The following is a 10959-nucleotide window of genomic DNA, read 5'->3' on the forward strand; positions in this document are numbered from 1 at the left end:
AAGATGACACAAATAGATGGAGAAATATACCATGTTCATGGATCAGAAGAATCAACATAGTGAAAATGAGTATAGTGCCCAAAGCAAAATATAGATTCAGTGCAATTCCTATCAAGCTACCAATGGTATTTTTCACAGAACTGGAACAAATAATTTCACAATTTTTATGGAAATACAAAAAACCTTGAAGAGCCAAAGCAATCTTGAAAAAGAAGAATGGAACTGGAGGAATCAACCTGCCTGACTTCAGACTATACTAGAAAGCTACAATCATGGTACTGGCACAAAGACAGAAATACAGATCAATGAAACAAAATAGAAAGCCCAGAGATAAATCCACACACCTATGGACACCTTATCTTTGACAAAGGAGGCAAGAATATACAATGGATAAAAGACAATCTCTTTAACAAGTGGTGCTGGGAAAACTGGTCAACCACTTGTAAAAGAATGAAACTAGAACACTTTCTAACACCATACACAAAAATAAACTCAAAATGGTTTAAAGATCTAAATGCAAGACCAGAAACTATAAAACTCCTAGAGGAAAACATAGACAAAGCACTCTCTGACATAAATCATAGCAGGACCCTCTATGACCCACCTCCCAGAGTGATGGGAAAAAAAGCAAAAACAAACAAATGGGACCTAATTAAACTTAAAAGCTTTTGCACAATGAAGAAAACTATAAGCAAGGTGAAAAGACAGCCTTCAGAATGGGAGAAAATAATAGCAAATGAAGCAACTGACAAAGAATTAATCTTGAAAATATACAAGCAACTCCTGCAGCTCAATTCCAGAAAAATAAACAACCCAATCAAAAAATGGGCCAAAGAACTAAACAGACATTTCTCCAAAGAAGACATACAGATGGCTAACAAACACATGAAAAGATTCTCAACGTCACTCATTGTCAGAGAAATGCAAATCAAAATTACAATCAGGTACTATCTCACACTGGTCAGAATGGCTACTATCCAAAAGTCTACAAACAATAAATGCTGGAGAAGGGGTGGAGAAAAGGGAACCTTCTTACACTGTTGGTGGGAATGCAAATTAGTACAGCCTCTATGGATAACAGTGTGGAGATTCCTTAAAAAAATGGAAATAGAACTGCCATATGACCCAGCAATCCCACTGCTGGCATACACACTGAGGAAACCAGAACTGAAAGAGACACATGTACCCCAATGTTCATCACAGCACTGTTTACAATAGCTAGGACATAGATGTCCATCAGCAGATGAGTGGTTAAGAAAACTGTGGTACATATACACAATGGAATATTACTCAGCTATTAAAAAGAATTCTTTTGAATCAGTTCTAATGAGGTGGATGAAACTGGAGCCTATTATACAGAGTGAAGTAAGTCAGAAAGAAAAACACCAATACAGTATATTAATGCATATATATGGAATTTAGAAAGATGGTAACCATGACCCTATATGCAGGACAGCAAAAGAGACACAAGTATAAAGAACAGTCTTTTGGACTCTGTGGGAGAAGGCGAGGGTGGGATGATTTGAAAGATTGGCATTGAAACATGTATATTACCATATGTGAAATAGATCTCCAGTCCAAGTTTGATGCATGAAACAGGGCACTCAAAGCCAGTGCACTGGGACAACCCTGAGGGATAGGATGGAGAGGGAGGTGGGAGGGAGATTCAGGATGGGCAACACATGTACACCCATGGCTGATTTATGTCAATGTATAGCAAAAACCACTACAATATTGTAAATTAATTAATTTAATTAATTAATTAAAATTAATTAATTTAATTAATTAATTAAAATTAATTAATTAATTAAAAATTCCCAGTGGCTGACACCCCAGGACACATGCACATAAATGCACACACACAAGTACACACACACACACACACACACACACACAGAGGCAAAGAAATTCAGCTGTATACATGCCAAAAAAAAAAAAAATAGCTGAATATTTGATCAACTGGTGGTGAAAGGATTGTAGGAGTCATGCAAGAAATCTCAAGGAAAATGAGGACAGACCCAATCATATGAAAATATTAAACTTAACCATGTACGATTAAAAAAAAGAAAGAGGAAAATGCAAGCATCTAAGCAGAGAGGAAATTCTTCAGTGAATATCATAATAATCTGACATCTTTAAAACATAGTGTATAAAAAATGATTGTAAAAACATGAAAATTCTAGAATAAAAATGGGCAAAGGACACCAAACATTTCACAATAGAGCAATACAAGTGAATGTAAAAATAGATGAAAAATGTCCATCTCAAGATTTAAGGCAAAATGGAAACAGCTGAGGGGAAACTTTCTTAATACCAAGTTAGCAAAAAATCATTTCTAATAGTGCTGAGAAGAGTACAGTGAAACAGGAAATTTCATTCACTACTAGTAGGAATGTACAACTTTCTGGAAAACAATCCGTGTTTTCTCAAGAGGGCTCAAAAATGTTTATATCCTTTGACCTAGTAATCCTACTTCCAAGAATTTATCATCAGAAAGTAATTTTAAAATTCCAAGATAAAATTCCAAATAATCACTGCTTGTGAAAACCAGAAGCACCCAAAAATATCCACTATTCATTTCAAGGGACTTCCCAGGTGGCACAATGGGAAAGAATCCACCTGCAAATGTAGGAGCTGCAAGAGATATGGGTTTGATCCCAGGGTTGGGAAGATCCCCTGGAGGAGGAATGGCAACCCACTCCAATATTCTTGCCTGGGAAATTCCATGGACAGAGGAGCCTGGCAGGCTACAGTCCAAGGGGTCACAAAGAGTCAGACTCATTTCAATATCTTATTGAGTACCTAATATGTATCAAACATTGAGCTAGAACAGAATCCAAACACAAAATAGACATGGCCCTCATCCTTGCAGAATTTACAATCTGGGTGGAGATAAGTAGTTAACCGAGTAGTTAATGACATTTGCTACAAGACCTCAGAGGACAGGGAACCTAACCAGAGGAAGTGACATTTAATCTAAAATGAGAAAAATGTGTGAAGTTAACCAGAAGATGGGGATGATAGAGGGAAGAACATTTCAGCAAAAGAAAATAGCATATGCATGACCTAGAGGAAAAACCGGCTAGAGAGTCTGGAAGTTCAGTAGAGCTGGAGCAGTGGGGCAGGAGCCAAAAGGTAGCAGGCTGTAAATCACGTTAAAAAGTTTAGATTTCATCCTAAAAGTAATGGTTTGAAAATTATGTCATATTCATTACATAAACACTTAAGTTATTAGGAGAATAGTTTCCATGTTGTTTATCATCCGCTGTTTGTTGTTTTTTGTTGCTTAGTCACTAAGTCATGTCCGATTCTTTGCAACTGCAGCCCTCCAGGTTCCTGTGTCCATGGGATTCTCCAGGCAAGAATACTGGAGTGGGTTGTCATACCCTCCTCCTGGGGATCTTCCTGACCCAAGGATGTAACCCATCTCTCTTATGTCTCTTGTATTGGCAGGTGGGTTCTTTACCACTAGCACCACCTGGGAATTCCAGGGAAGCCCTGAGGAGACTCAAAGGAATACCAAAGGTAATTTTACTCTCTTTGCCTTCTCAAGCACATGGAAGTCTGCAGATCCAGGCTTTGCTCATCTTCCCTTCCTTGAGCAACTCTCACCCTTCCCTTCCAACTCAACTTAGAGAGTCTTTGTGTTTCTAAGTGACAATAAAGAGAACCAAGACTCTATTGGCAGAATTGGACCTAATAGGAAACAAACTAGAATTACTTTCCTGGGGAAGGAAGAGACAGATGTGAGGGAGTGGGTTCCATCAAGAAGAGATCTTTCCAGATTGGGAGAATGGCCATGATGGTGATAAAGGGAGCTAAGTGTTCAATATTAGGTACCAGGACTTGAATTCCTTAGTAAAGATGGGAAAATCTACCCAGTGGGAGGACATTCTGTGTGTATCACTAGGGCATGCAAGGAGCATGGGCACAGCTGTCAAGGGGGACTGAAAACCAGAAGCCCACATCCTTGGGTTTAGCCTGTGTCGGGCTCCAGGGTGATAATGATGTGTGTGTGTGTGTGTGTTTATATCTCTAAGAGAATGATAGAATCATCTAAAACACAAGGGAGATTAACTTTTCCAAAGAACTTTTGGTGAGTGTGGTCAAGACAGACTTCTGACTTAGAAATGGAATCTGTGATCCATGCAGGATGCTTATAAAAAAAAGAAAAGATCTTCTGTTACAAATAATATAAATGTTTTATAACCAAAAAGTTTATTTATGAAGAGCTTGTAAAAGTTAAACCAAAAAAAACAACAAATTGTATAAAGAGTATATTGCCAGCTTTGCTTAAAATATGCACACACACACATGCACACAGAGTCAACAAAATGCAAGAATATAGGCTATTAATGGCAGTTATCTCTAAGTGACCTTTCTCCCCTCTGCTTTAAAGCATGTTCCAAACTGCTGGATAAGTATATATATATTTATATATGCTTTGTATATGTTTTAATCATTTTAAAATGTTAATATCTGAATAGAATAAACCTAGTTTAGTTTTTGCCCTATAGTAGTACTACATAAGTAACATTCACCAATAAATGAAGCAACTTCATCACAAGAGTGTACACAGATTGTGAAAACTATTCACATGTTTTTGACCTATACAGTGTGGGCATAGTCCCCATTGACTGTTCTCAATGACTAACCTGTAATCATTTTCCTGTTTGGGGGGTCAAATGAAAACAAGACTGATGCTACTCCTTTGCTCTCAACAAACAAATAAGAAAAACTACAAAACATTTATTGCTTTAAAATCTACATATCTGCAGTCTTGTCACTACTGAGTTTTCAGGCCTGAGAAACAGGACACAAGTTTATACTTACTTTCGTTTTAGATTATTAGTCATATGAAAATTTAGCCAAATGAATTAAGAATACCCTATCCAAAAAAATTAAAAACTTCATTTCCAAGGTCCTTTAAAAAAGCATCAAGGAGGTGCCACAGTTATCTGGTTGAATTGACAACCATGAGACGTATGGATGGTTGTCTACAAGTTCAGAAACAGGAAACAGTGCTTGTGCTGCTTGCCAGGGCATATGAATCGAGGTCGTTGTAACATAGGAAATCAACATCAGAGGATGAGCAGCAGTCTTCAAGAACAAAACAGTCCTTCGTGAGAAACAGTGACGTGAAGTTGTGTTTCTGTGAACACAAGCCCTTCTCATCCCAAGTCTGATGACTGGAGTGTTTTCTTTCCCCACCTCAACAACGTTATGGTCAAATGACATCGTGATATTCATTATGGAAGCATGTCTGTCACTAATAACGTATCAAGCAGAGGTCTTGATATGATCTGCAGCTGATCAGTTGATTAGGTTTGACCTGCAGGAAAAGCCTGGCCACAGCCTGCCACAGGCTTGCCAAACATGACGTACAGAAGCATCCTTGTTGCAGCCCCAGTGGGAGTATGCAGGCTTGAAAAACACACCTGAGTCCATCCCTCTCCATGGCAACAGAGTCAGATAATGACCATCCATCAGCAGGAAGAGGGTGATCCCGTGACAGCAAGAGTTTTCGAGGGCAATGCATGAACAACACCCCTGCAACATGTTTGTTTTGGCGGTAGACATGGACGCACAGCCAGGCAAGGCTGCCAGAGGAGCTTTCAGAGGAAACCCAAGATTCCTGCCTTGGAAGAAGGAACAAAGATGTAAATGTTCCCTGTTTCCTGGGAGGAGGAGGGCAAATAGGCATCTGCTGAGCTGGAGCCTCTCATATTTACCAGGTGAACAGAATACTGCCCTTCTAAACCTCCCAGCACCTTGCACAGAACTTCAAATCTCTTCCATTTAAGCTTGTTAGTTGTAAGTAGAAGAAATCAGGGAAGTAGCTGGAGGAAAACTAAATGAGAGAGGAAAGGAGTCATCTACTGTCTACCCTCCCCAAGGGCAAGGCGTGTCCCTTACTCACTGGAGCTCTTTCTATTGGCCTTTACTGGGGGCTGTTTGGGATTTTGTTGGCTTGTTTGCTTGGGTGTTTATCTCCTCTACATTTCTCGAGGGCAGTCCTACCATCTCTTTTTCATCTCTGTATCCATGTTACCTGGCATGGAACAGAAGCTTAATCAATATTTACCAGTTGCTAGGGATGATGCTGGTGATAGTTATATGAAGTACAGCTAAGTGATAGAACATTCTCCTAGCCTTAGACAGTTGTGACATTCTCTGGGAAATTCCAGTCCAGATCTTGGACCCTCTAGTCAGGCTAGTCAAGAGTGGGACAGCTCCTAGTGTCCTCTCTAAGAGAGATGCACAAACCTTATAGTTTACAGAAGGGGCTCTGGAGCCAGATGACCCAGACCAGAATCCTGGCTCCACTTCAAGCTGCATGAGCTTAAGTAAGTTACTTACCTTCTCTGTGCCTCTGTGGGGCTGAAATGAACCCATTAGAATGGCGCCTGGTGCCCTAGACGAACTCTTGTAAGTTGTCACTATTTCCAGTATTGTTGCTCAATTTTAGGGAGAGAAAATTCCAGGTGATGAGAGCCTTCTGCTTCAAATTTTGCATTTCACATGTAACTCTGCAGTCTTATCCCCTGGGAGCCCCTGCCTAGATGGAAGATGAATTAGGTATCTAAGCTTCTTCCTTAAAGCTATCAGTTCAGCCACTGCCAATCCCCAGGGGGACCTATGAGACCCTCACTAAACTCCTGCAAATGTATAGTTCAGTCACTTGAAAAGGAAAAATAAATGATCCAAATCAACCAATCCATTCTAACTGTACATGAGGTATTCAGTTTCCCTTGAATCAGTATTATCTCCTTACCAGGTATGGTTGATACTTATTGTCTGGAACCTCGTCAGATACCATGGCAGGAACTGTAAACAATAAGCATCCAAAAGGCTGAGGGGACCTAAAGCCAAGTTGGAGATGCAACGTCAATACTGGGTGAGTAACAAACATACAGGTCTAGAGAGTGGTTGTGTTACACAACCCCTCCCAACACACACACACACACACACACACACACACACCATGAGCCCACAGTGCAGTGTTCCAAAGACACTTTAAAACTTGAATGATACATGAGGAATTTGATAAAGCTCACTCTCAAAGCCAGTGAAATAAGGTCACCCATAATTACACACCAGCAGCAAAATATTGTCTGGGGAAAGGACTCTGACTGCCCTTCATTTCAACCACCACCTTGAGCACATTGTCTTGGAACTGCAAAAAAAGAAGGCAGGGAAAGAGAAAGATGGGTCACCATGATAATGATTTCCAGATGAGGAGAATCAAGTGTTGGAAATTTCTACTAAGAATTTTAAGTCACTGGGACAGTTGCCTTTCTTATCTAGGATTATATTCCTACTGTGTGGCTGCAGTGTGAGAAAGGAAGAGGAGTCAGTTTCCAATGTTATCATATTACAGTACATTTGTCACAACAAATGAATCAATATTAATGCATCATTCTCTCAATTTTTCCACAATATCTCTTTTTCTGTCCCAAGATCCCACCCAGAACACCACGTAACATTTAGTTGTCTAACATCTCCTTAGGCTTTCTTGCTATGAGAGTTTCTCGAACTTTCCTTGTTTTTGATGATCTTGAGAGGTTTACTCATCAGGTATGTTGTAGAATGTCCCTCAATTGATATGTCTGATGTTTCCCCTATGACTAGACTATGCTTAGTCACTTCATCATGTCCAACTCTTTGCAACACTATGTACTGTAGCCCATCAGGCTCCTCTGCCCCATAGAATTTTCCAAGCAAGAATACTGGAGTGGGTTGCCATTTCCTCCTCCAGGGGATCTTCCTGATCCAGGGATTGAACCCACATCTCTTACCTCTCCTGCACTGGCAGGCAGTTTCTCTACCACTAGCGCCACCTGGGTGATACACTGCTGCTGCTGCTGCTAAGTTGCTTCAGTCGTGTCCGACTCTGTGCAACCCCATAGACGGCAGCCCACCAGCCTCCTCTGTCAGGTGAGTATATTTCTGCAAGGAAGACCACAGTGGTTAAGTGCACTATCCCATCCTCTCAAGGCTGCCACATACTGTGACTCACCGTCCCACCATGAGGAGGTTCTTTGCAGGTCTAAAGTAAACCCCTTTTGTCAGGCAGTGGTTCTCTGATAGTGCTCCCCAGAAGTATTGGCATCACCTGCAACTTGTTAAAAATGTAAATTCTTCGCCTGGTCACAGGCTCACTGAATCAGCAACTCTGGGGGTGGGGCACAGTCATCTATGTTTGCATAAGCCATCCAGGTGAATATGATGCACCTGAAGTTTAAGAAGCACAGTGTTGGAGGCTGCCTGCCATGTTTGGCTCCATGTACAATAGAACGCTTCTCACAGCTCACCCATGGAGCCCATGGCTCTCAACCTTGCTGTGTTTCATGAATAGCTATCACCACACAGCATCCCCAGAGACTCTGATTGATTGCAAGCTTACATAGGGTTGAGGGCTCTTGCATCTGGCCCTCTGCTGAGAGCAGCGCCCCCCTCCTCCTAGTCACATTTTCCATCCCTTTCACGAACTCCTTCTTTGCCACCTCAGACTTCGGAAGAATGGATCAATCAGTAGCTTTATTTCTTAGAAAATATCAAACAAGATTAAATACTGTAGAATTTCAGAGCTGGTAATAGTTATAAAGGTCAACTAGTTGAGTGGCTTTAAAGGTTTTTTTTTTTTTGAGCAGGTCTCTTTCTTCAAGCTTTTTTTTTTTTTTTTGAGCAGGTCTCTTTCTTCAAAGGAAATCTTATGGGGAAACCCAATATTAAAAAAAGAAAGTTTAGCTGCTCTGATGAAGGGTGAGGGGGCTGAATGATGCTTCTGGTCCTCCTGGCACAGGGGGCCCTCACTGGCCAAGTTCAACCTTCCCGGGTGATGGTTGTCCATCTTCTCCTTGACCACCTCTAGAGATCAAAGCTTCTTTACCACTAAACTACTTCCATTTTCAGTACAGCTCAAAGCTTTTCAAATATTCTTCTTTCCTTTGAGCCCAGATAAGCCTTCATATCACCCCTTAGCACTAGCGCTGATTCTTTTCTTGGGGTGAAGCGAGGAGACCTAGTTCATTTTCCATTTGAAGGCTTTTCTCATTTCACAATCAGGCCTACTGCCCCCTAAACAGGGGTTCTCAGCTCAACTCATCCGAGGAGCTTTTAACACTCCTGGTATCCAGATTGCACTTGAAATCCAGGTAAATTCAAAGTGTCTCAGGAAGACACAAGGTACAGCCCTGGCTGCTAAGGAGAGTCTGTGCCATAGCCTCCGCTGCCCAAGGCGAATGTGACCACCTTTTCTACCTGATCCTTAGTTGACATCATTTTATAGTTGCTCATCATCCTCTCTGCTTTCTTCTCAGAGTGCTACATCGTCCACGCACAAACGTAAGTCATAATAGCACAATAAATTGTACCAGTTGTTTTTTGTAGAAAGTGAAAGAAAGTGAAAGTGTTAGTTGCTAAGTCATGTCCGACTCTGCGATCCCATGGATAATAGCCCATCAGGCTCCTCTGTTCATGGGATTCCCAAGGCAAGGATACTGGAGTGGGTTGCCATTCCCTTCTCTAGGGAATCTTCCCAATCCAGGGATTGAACCTGGGTCTCCTGCATTGCAGGCAGATACTTTACCATCTGAGCCACCTGGGAAGCTGAATGTAAAAACTGTCTAAGTGCTGGGTTGATATGATATCAAATGCTTCCTTGCCCAAGGAAATTAAAGTCAACCAGTTACGTACTACTCACCCATTTCTGATCAGACATAGCCCTCCTACCTTTCTCTAAGAAAGCTTGAATTTGATGAAAAGGAGCAACCTTCACCTTCACAGCTAGTATAACCACTGTCTTAATTATAGGAGAGCTAGATGATGTGATGACTTTTGATGAATGGCCCAAAACCACTCTACCCAAATGGCCCAGTTCTTTGGTATAGATTACTCTCTCCTCCTCTATCCCCAAACCTATTAGCAAATAACTTAGCTGTGTATAGGATGTCAAGTTTACCAGCCTCTCTTCTGAGGCCTCTTAGGCAGAATTTCCTGAACAAAGCTAAGGTCATACAGGCCAGGAGCCAAGGAGTTTTGCTAGAGAGGGAGTGGGTAAAGCTCACTTAGAGGAAGCTTTGAAGTATCTCTACTCTCCAGAGCCAATGGCAATTACTTGTCTCCACCAGGCTGAAGAACATATTTCATCGGTTCCTATCTCCATGCGTTAACTTCTCTTTATTGAATGACTCATAGCCATCAAGTCCAAGGAAGCATGAAGGGGATAACATCTACGTAAGAACTGGTTTCCACCAACCGCTCTGGGCTGCAGAGCGTTATTGAGATAAACATAGTAACTGTGTTGAAAGCTTCATCTCAAACCCACGTGTTCCCTCCTCATTTGGACCCTCATTTCTCCCCTGTAATTATTTTGTCTTACTTAACTCGCCACCCCCATGCCCTATATCAGTGTCTCAGAACCTCCTTCCAAAGCTCCAGCTTTCTCATCTCTAACATGGGGATAATTATAGCATCTACTTAGTAAAGCCATTCTGAGTGTTAAATGAAAATAATGAGCATATGGTTATAAACACATGATATCATAAGTACCTAATAAGTGCTGTTATTATTGTTATTATATTATGTATATACTACTACATATTATATGCTGTTATTATTATGTAACATAAATAATGATAAAATGACAAAATAATAATGTGTAATTTTCTACTCATCTCAGAGTCAAGAAACATTTTTCAATGCCAGCTGTATGCCAGTTATTGTGACAGGTACTGGGATTTTAAAAAATTAGTAAGATGTAGTATTTGTTCATCACATAGGGAGAAAGAGGTGTGGGATTTAGCATTGATACAACACTTTGATATATACTCTCTGAAGAGCCCAGCTTCCTCCCTCTAGATTTCCCTCATCTGATGGCTGTTTCCATCTCAGAGACGGTTTCACCCTTAGCCTGTGCTGTGAGCTCTGAACACTGCAGCCCAAAGTTTAAAGCTG

At 40.9% G+C, this 10959-nt stretch overlaps 1 non-coding gene across 1 annotated transcript; it reads right to left on the bottom strand.

Annotated features, from left to right (window-relative positions):
* Window positions 1-9538: 9538 nt before the first annotated feature.
* Window positions 9539-9610, bottom strand: TRNAC-GCA (transfer RNA cysteine (anticodon GCA)). The gene has a single exon. It is a non-coding gene; the product is annotated as a tRNA-Cys (tRNA).
* Between the last annotated feature and the right edge of the window lie 1349 nt (window positions 9611-10959).

Source organism: Bos mutus, chromosome 9, assembly GCF_027580195.1.
Source record: "Bos mutus isolate GX-2022 chromosome 9, NWIPB_WYAK_1.1, whole genome shotgun sequence".
Taxonomy (NCBI): domain Eukaryota; kingdom Metazoa; phylum Chordata; class Mammalia; order Artiodactyla; family Bovidae; genus Bos; species Bos mutus.